The 8,962-nt window shown below is 43.6% G+C and overlaps 2 protein-coding genes and 1 long non-coding RNA gene across 3 annotated transcripts in view; 2 read left to right on the top strand and 1 right to left on the bottom strand.

The window, feature by feature from the left end:
- Positions 1-8,962, top strand: part of LOC121919807 (protein FAM71C-like) — a 1,121,343-nt gene that overhangs the window by 980,860 nt on the left and 131,521 nt on the right. The gene's annotated exons all lie outside the window — the stretch shown is intronic.
- The window catches only part of SCARA5 (scavenger receptor class A member 5), a 165,979-nt gene that overhangs the window by 75,894 nt on the left and 81,123 nt on the right, over positions 1-8,962 (top strand). The window lies entirely within an intron of this gene.
- On the bottom strand, positions 1,870-3,396 carry LOC121921256. Its single transcript, XR_006101883.1, has 4 exons — positions 3,245-3,396; positions 3,036-3,161; positions 2,825-2,948; positions 1,870-2,502 (listed from the first exon to the last, which is right to left on the bottom strand). It is a non-coding gene; the product is annotated as an uncharacterized LOC121921256 (long non-coding RNA).

The following is an 8,962-nucleotide window of genomic DNA, read 5'->3' as shown; positions in this document are numbered from 1 at the left end:
AATCTTTATTTCTAGCCCACCTTTCCAAAGATCAAGGCGGGTTACAATATAAAAGATTGCAATTCAAACATACATAAAAACAGGAATAAAAATACATTAAAAACTACAAATAACAATTTTCAAGCTAGCTCAAGGTAAAACTGCAGTGAAGGGAGAGTAGGAATTATGTCGAAATAATGACCCCTGTTTGGATGGTAACCCCAAAAGACAGGAGGTATTTATTAAGCTGCCCTTAACCCCACATTTCTGTAAATTAGCCTTCAGTATTTCAAGCATCAAGAACTTTATTCCAGAATCTGTAAGTAGAATCATAGAATTATAGACCTGGAAAAGACTCCAAGGGCCATGCAGTTCAACCCCTTTCAGTCATGAAGGAATATACAATCCAAGCCCTCCCTGGGACAGATGGCCATCCAGCCTCTGTTTAAAAACCTCCAACGAAGGAGACGCCACCACCCTCTGAGGCAGCAGCATCTTCTACTGTCTTCCTAACGTTGAGGTGGAATCTCTTTTCCTGTAGTTTGAATCCACTTGTTTTCTGCTGCTCCAGAGAATAGGACCCAGAACAATAGATGCAAGCTACAGGAAAAGAGATTCCATCTGAACATTAGGAGGAACTTTCTGACAGTAAGAGCTGTTCAACAGAAGAAGATGCTGGTTTTGAGTCTCCCCTCTTGGAGATCTTTAAACAGAGGCTGACCATCTCTCAGGGCTGCTTTGATTGTGAGTTCCTGCATGGCAGAATGAGGTTGGACTGGATGGCCCTTGCAGTCTCTTCCAAATCTAGGATTCTATGAGTCTATGAATAAAGCTGCTACCAGTGCTGATTCTGAAAAACTCATGACAAAGTGTACAATAGTAGCTGGGCTACTTTTGTTCCCTGAAATTATATCACACACACACACACACTGCTGTCACTAAGTTCTTGGTGCACAAAAACTATGTATTCATTTCAATGGAACTACAGTCAGCCTTCCACGTTTCCAAGTTTGACTTTTGCAGATTTGATTAATACATTCTCTCTAGGGATCTCTAGGTCCTCCAGTGTGACTCTATAGGCAATTTTTAACAGATGGTGCATGGGAGGACTTAAGAGATTCCTAGAGAGAACACTTCTCTAAGCATTTGTATATCCTCCGACACAATTCTATGGTTAAGTTCCAGCAGATGTTGAACATAAGAATTGTGCTGGAGGACCTAGAAATTCCTGGAGAGCTGTTCTTCCAGATAAAATAAAACCAGTGTGCTTTTCTTTGCCGGTTTCCCACTTTCTCGGGGGTCCTGTGTCCCGAACCCCAGGGAATGTGGAGGGAGCACTGTCTGTGGAATAGGAAAAGGCAGAAAGAGGAGAGGAGAGCTGCATTGGGAGGAAAGCAGGGCTCCGCAGGGACTTGAACCCCGTCCTGGGAACCAGGAGTGCCAACCACCAGCGCCTTTTGCTTTTTTCTGGCAATGCAACAAGGGGAAAAGCAAAACCTGAGAGAACACAGAAGGAGTGTTCTCTCAGGGAAAAGAAAACCTGACAGAATTAGAAGGACTGCCTTTAAGATGCATCCTTGAGATTGGATTTGTTAGGGATCTGTTCCTAACACACTTTTGTATTTCAAGAGCAAGTCTCAACAAATACCAACAACAGTGTCACAACAAATACCAACTACAATGTCTAAACTTCCCAGATCATCCAACCACAATGCGAACAGGTCTGGGATGATTTCGGTTGAATGGTTGTGTGGATTCTTCATAGGAACTGCTAGAACCCTTGATAAGGAGAGAAACCCCACATACAAAAACACCCACAGAGATGCATTCTCATTCTATTCATGATGTGGAAAGAGATAATAGACACCTCACCTGTTCCTTGGTCCATTATGTGTGAACTTCTTGCATCTGAGACTCTGCCTCCTCCTCCTGATCTGTGAAAAGCAAACTTAAAATCTTGGTGCTCCTTGGTCTCTACCAGTAACCCCAAAGAAAGTGAGTGGAAGGGGGTTCTCAATGCACTGATCTTACTGGAATGACTTCCATTCACTGATCTTGAAGTGATGGCTTTCTTTTGAGGTCTGTGTGTTCTTGGTTGCAACTGTTGAAAAACCAAGAAAAGGAGAAACCCACCACCGCAACAACTACATTACAAAAGCAATGCGCTAAAGAAGGTCAAACGGTGGTCAAATGCTGGTTATTTCCCTTGATCCCAAGAGGCATGTGGAACAACAGAAGAAAGGTTTCAGTGCCCCCCTCCCACCATTTCCAAACAGCATTTTACCAAAAACACAGCATTTCAAGTCACACATTTCCCGCACAATTATTGCTATGAAATCTCTGGAAAGGAAGGCACTAGAACAAAGTCCCCAAATGCATGCAAAGCCCAATCGCAGCAAAGTCTTGGAGGGTCACTCACTGTCCAGTTGTCTTCACCCATGAAAATCCAGAAGGGCACCCAGAGATTGGCACAGGGATTGACATCCATCTCAAAGAGGCAGCAGTTGCCCTGCAGAAAGGATCCTGCAAGGCCAACAAAAGATGCCCATCACTCTGGTGCTGCCAAGGAATCACAGGACTCTCACTCTTGGGGGGCTGCAACACTGCAGGATCAATGTCACATGAAAGCCTGGGTTGTGTAGTTTGCTGTGGCAGAGTTCTCTGGCAGAGACGGCTCTACCTCTCACAAAACGGCAGATACCAGAACTACATAGCCTTGAGCCATAGCAGTCAAAGCAGTGCCAAATTACATCAATTTTACAGTATATAATGATGCAGCCTGGGTCTCCTGGTCCCTCTCCCAAAGAAAGAGAGAAAATGGAGGGTGAGAAGTTGGTCCACTTACTTGCATGGAAGGAGAAGGTACTGGCCGGTGGCAAAGCCTAGTGGTCACAGCATGACGCAGCATCCCCAGGAACCATGTTGGCTTTTGCAAGAGCATTTCACTTGAAATTGGTTCTTTCCTCCATCTGAAATATAAGCATAACTTCATGTTAGTACATTCATCCCCCAGAGAAAGAAAGAGAAAATGGAGGGGGAGAAGTTGCTTCACTTACTTGCATGGAAGGACAAAGATGCAGGCCGGTAGCAAAAGCCTAGTGGTCACAGTTTGGAGCAATATCCCCAGGAATCATGTTGGCTTTTGCAAGAGCATTTCACTTGAAATTGGTTCTTCCCTTCATCTGAAATATAAGCAGAACTTCATGTTAGTACTCATCCCTCAAAGAAAGAGAGAAAATGGAGAGGGAGAATTTGCTGCACTTACTTGCATGGAAACGGAAAGCTGCTGGCCAGTAACAAAAGCCTAATGGTCACAGCAGTTTCTCCAGGGACTATGTTGGCGTTTGCAAGAGCATTTCACTTGAAACTGGCTCTTCCTTTTGTCTGAAATATAGTCAGTCAGCCGTAATTTATTACGCTCCACAGACCCAAAATTTAAGCATTCAATCAAAGTATACATGTGATCAAATCCCCCAAAATGAAATCTGATTATAGAGACTACAGTGCAGTAAAATATGTATCATAGATGCTTACCACACTCACTTTTCCCCATTCTGTTCAGATTCCTAAAGCGAAGAGGTCATGAAATGAGGTGAGAGCTAATGTTACCGCATTGTCCGGGAAAGCAGCCAAAGGGCTGATAAGGCAGCTAGTTCTCAAACAAACAACCCCCTCCCAGCACAGCAAAGTCAGTGTAAGCTACACAGTCCTAGAGAGTTGCAGTAGCTTTACCAAAAGGGTTTACCAGAAGAATTGTCAGACGGTCCGAGGTTCAGGGTAACAGATAGGCAGGTAGATAAAGCAGTCCAAGGTCAAGTTTCCGGGTAGTCAAGACAAGAAGCCAAGGAGCCAGAGACAGAGTCTTTCCCCTAAAAGAGTCAGATATCCACTGGCAAAGAACCACACATGCTCCAGGTGCTTAAGAAGGCAAGGAGCTGGCCTTCAGCTGTGCCTGATTACGAAGACGCTTCTGATAAAGCCTCCGAGATCTTCGAAGGCCCTCTCTTTCTGCTCGACGCTCATTGAAGGTAGGCACACTGCCCAGATCATCCTCCATGTCCACAGCCTCGGCACCAGGCAAACTTGACTGCTGAACCTCTGGAGGGGCCATAGACTCTGCTCCAGCAGAACTAGGGCCAGCCTCTGGCTCCTCCATTACAGGTTCAAGCCCCTGGGGCTCTGGCTCCTCCATTATAGATTCGGATCCCAGAGGCTCTAGCTCATCCTCTGAGTCCTCCAAGCCATCTTCCAGGCTGGGCATGACACGCATTGAGTTTTCCGATGTAAAGTCGAAGGCTTTCATGGCCGGCATCGATAGTTTTTTGTGGGTTGTTTGGGCTATGTGGCCATGTTCTAGCAGAGTTTTCTGGTCGCTATGTTAATGTACTGGGAACGATTGCTATCGCACAGTGCTACGTGGGAACATGGCATGTTATCATTTTTGTATCTGGCTGTGAACAGATATTACCGCACAGCCAGGTCTCTTCCTGAGCCGACCCATTCTTCCCTATGTTTCTGCGCATGCCTACTTCTGAAAGAGGGTTTGGCGCAAAGTACAATGGGAGGGCATTTCTACAGTTCCCTATATCCTTGTGCTCTGATCCTTGCTGTGTTACTCTGCAAACTCATAATGAATTAAAGGTTGGCTGTGGAATGGCTGAAAGCAACATTGGAGAGAGCATGATATTTCCATTTTTGATATTTTTGATAAAGCCATCATGAACTGATATTGTTTACAACATATCTTTCAGGAATAAATGGTACATGTAGTGCTAACAATAATGAAGGCATGAAGAAATTATTAACGGCACTTTCAGGAAATAACAAGAAATATACAGATGAAATTCCCTAATGGTAGAAAACTAAAAATGCCAACAGACTTATATTTCGTTATGAACATAGGATAACATTACCTGTAATATTCTGACACACTTACCTTATATTCTGTATTTAAAACCAGCATTCCATGGATTTTCTTTATTGCTTCTTCACAGTGTTATTATTTCGTATACAAAACATTAAAATAAACCTATTTTCACTTTATTAATCACATACAATCAATTTTTTTAAAAACAATGGTCAATCTTCACATAGTGATTTCCCTACATCCTCTTGCTATCATTATGTCATCAAATGGATTCTGCTTTCTTGATAAGAAAAAAAGCGGCAGTTTGGCAATAGAGGAAGCATTTCGACTCTGGATACATCAAAAGCTGTTAAGGACAGAACAACATTAATTAAAAACCTTCAATACTATTAAGAGGAACAAAGGGAATTGAGAAGAACAGTAGGAAGAGAAAGGAGATGATAAGACAGGAGGAGGGCTTTGACGCCACGTCATAATGCACGGCTTGAGACAGGGACGCAATCGGACGCCAGAAGTATCCCACAGAGTGGGAGCAACGTTTTCTGGGAAGGAAAGACGAAATTCTATCATTGGAGCAAGATGAAGCAAATGGAACTGAAAGAGCCCTGGAGGAGAACGTTATGGAAACGAGGTTTTGCGATAAAATCCGTTCCGTTCTGTCCTCGTTCAAACCACAGAACGTTATATGATATGTGGGCAATAAACTCTATAGACTCTACTTCGAAGTTATGGATTGCTTCAATGCTTTAGATGTTGAATTGATGTTTTAGGGGAGGGAGGGGATATTGGGATATTTGTATTGTATGGATTCTTTTCATTGTAAGCTGCCTCGATTGTCATTATTATTATTATTATTATTATTACGTGGGCATCTTCTTTCGTATAAAGAACACCAGCAAGTCTGCAATGAAGTAGTTGTATAGAATATACATTGCATCTTGTAATGTATACATGCATATGGCGATACTCACCAAATAATTGGCAATATGGAAAGGGCTTGCTTGCTGCTTGCCTCATCTCACCTGGTGGACTACTAGCCTCAGACATTACTTTCTGCCAGGACCAAGCCCCAGGTACCCAGCCAAGGACACCTCTTCCCCTTCGGATTTGTTCTGACTTGGATGCTGAATCTCGGCACCTGCTTGTTCTGCCATGTTGGAAAAGATTCAGTGTGTGTGCAGCATGAGGATTTGTACAGGATCCTTGGAGAAGTGAGGGCCACCACTTGCATACTGGATCCTTGCCTTTCCTGGTTTCTGAAGGCAACCAGAGAGGGACTGGCCGAGTGGGTAAGGAGGGTGACAAATGTCTCACTGCAGCAAGGCAGATGTCCTTCTTGTCTCAAGGAGGCTGTGGTGTGACTGTCACTGAAATAGACCACCCTCAATCCCACTGTTTTGAATAACTATAGGCCAGTCTCTACTATTCCATTCTTGGGCAAGGTTCTGGAGTGAGTGGTGGCCTCCCAGCTTCAGGAGTTTCTGGACGAAATGGGTTATCTGGGTATGGGACAGAAATGGGTTATCTGGCTATGGGGCCCCTGTCTCCTCCTCTGGATCTGGGAAAATGTTTTGAGTGTCAACTCTTCCAAAACCAGGAAAGCAGAGAAACCCCCACACCCCCACACACAAACACACAACAATACAAAAGCAATGCAGTAAAGAAGGTCACACAGGGATCAAATGCAAAGTAAATAAAGGATGCAATGCAATGGGGACTTCCTGGCTATTTCTCTTAAAAGTTTGCTTTCTTGTGCGCATCTGATCCCAAGAGAGGCATCTGGACCAAGAAGAGACTAAAGGCATCAGTGCCCCCTCCCACTACTGGCAAAGAGCATTTTACCAAAACACAGCATTTAAAGTCACACATTTCCCACACAATTGTTGCTGTGAAATCCCTGCAAAGGAAGGCATTAGAACAAGGTCCCCAAATGCATCCAAAGCCCAATCGCGGCAACTCACTGTCTGGTTGTCTTCGCTCGCGAACATCCAGAGACTGGCACCCAGAGACTGGCACAGGGATTGGCATCCATCCAAAAGAGGCAGCACTTGCTCTGCAGAAAGGACCCTGCAAGGCCAGCAAAGGAGGCCCAACATCACTCTTTTGCTGCCAGGGAATCCCAGACCAAGAGGGGCCTGGAATATGGGCAAGATCCCAAACTTTGGAGGATGGTGGTCTTGGAACCAAATCTCAGCGGATGCCAAGGACCCACTGGATTATCTTCACGTTTTTTGTTACTCTGTTTTAATTCATTCTCTTTTAGTACTTCTCCTCATTCCCTCCTCATTACTATTTCCCCCTGGTTTTGGTTTTTAACCTCTTTACTTGCATAAATTTTCCCTTGGGGACTTAAAACATCCAAGTATTGTTTCCCATCCATTTACCCTTCCTTCCTTCCTTCCTTCCTTCCTTCCTTCCTTCCTTCCTTCCTCCCTCAAATAAAAGCCTTAAACCACTTATTAATCCTAATTGAAATAGATAATACTAACCTCAGCAGAAACCAACCGACGCTTGGGAAACCAAAGCACTTGTCCAGATCCCATTGATCCGCTCTGCTTAATACAAGCCATTGAACTTACCCCCAATTCCCCTCCGTTCTTTGATTTTCTGCCCTTCCTTTTCATTGCCCTCCTAACCCTTAGTAAGAGCCAATGAGTAAGAGCCAATATTCAGAGATATAAACTGATCAGCTTAGAATCCCTTAGTTAACTTTGAGAAGCATTCCAGCTGTTTCTGTTTTCCTCTTTGAGAGGCGGTTTTCAGTCTCCTTTGGCCCCCAGTTGCTCTAACCACTCAGCCTGGCTCTCCCTTCCCTTCTGACCAGAGAAGTCCATGGAGGCTGGCAGTTGGCCAGAGGCAGCCTGATCCTTCCGCCTGCATTGTACGCATCACAATGGCCAAGAAAAGTAGTCCCTGGAAGCCTTGGTCCAGCGGAGGGAAACCTCCATTGCTGTCCATTGGGAGATATTGGATGATGGGGAAAGTGGCCATTGCTCTCTTAGTGGACAGACTGGATTCACAGAAATACACACACACACACACACACACAGAGGAATAACATCTCAGAAATATATATATAAATACACACACACACTTTGGAATAAAATCAGAAATATATATAAATACACACACACTTTGGAATAAAATCTGAGTGGTTTTTGAAAGGCCAGATTGGAAAAAAGGGAAAATGCATGCAATTTCCACAAGCGTGGACATATTGGCATAAGGGCAGATGTGCTGGCTTCATAGAAATGTGTTTGTGTGTCCATGTGTGCGTGTGTACATGCATGTACACAGGCACACAGACGCTTTGGAAAACATCTCAACATCTTTTTGAAAGACCAGACGGAACAAAAGGGAAAAGGCACGCAAATCCCACACATTTGGCCAAATGGGCCTGAGTGACCAGAGAAGGGCATGAAGCCTGGCAAGGGACGGCCTCACTCCTTGATTCTTCTGCCTTCATTGTACCCTTCGTAATGGTAATGGTGCAGAAAAGTAGTTTCTGGCAGCATTGAGCCAGTGGAGGGGAAAGCGTTACTTTTCAATGTTGTGAGATGTTTGCTGGGGAAGTTACTATTGCTATGTTTGTGGACATACTGGCTTCACATGCAAAAAGCACACAGATAGGCTTACTTTGGAAAAAATCTCAATGGTTTTTCAAAGACACATTTAGATATGTGGGTATGGGTGTGCATGTACACACACACACACACACACACATTCACACACGCTTTGGAAGAATAAATCTCTGTTTTTTGGAAGACCAGACGGAACAAAAGTGAAAAGGCATGCAAATGCCATAAGTGTTGGGTGTATTATCTATATATTTATCAGTGACTTGCATGAAAGAATAGAGGACATGCCTGTGAAATTTGCAGATGACACCAAATTAGGAGTAGTAGCTAATACTCCAGAGGACAGGATCAAAATTTAAAATGACCTTAATAGATTAGAAAATGTAATCTATCCAAAATCTACCCAAAGTTAACAACATGAAGTTCAGCAGGGAGAAATGTAAGGTACTACAATTAGGCAGGAAAAAATTGAATTCATAGATATAATAATAATAATAATAATAATAATAATAATAATAATAATAATAATAATAATAAT

This window comes from Sceloporus undulatus, chromosome 1, assembly GCF_019175285.1.
Source record: "Sceloporus undulatus isolate JIND9_A2432 ecotype Alabama chromosome 1, SceUnd_v1.1, whole genome shotgun sequence".
Classification (NCBI taxonomy): Eukaryota; Metazoa; Chordata; class Lepidosauria; order Squamata; family Phrynosomatidae; genus Sceloporus; species Sceloporus undulatus.
Note: the sequence above shows the minus strand (reverse complement) of the source record. Positions and strands in the feature narration are given on the sequence as shown.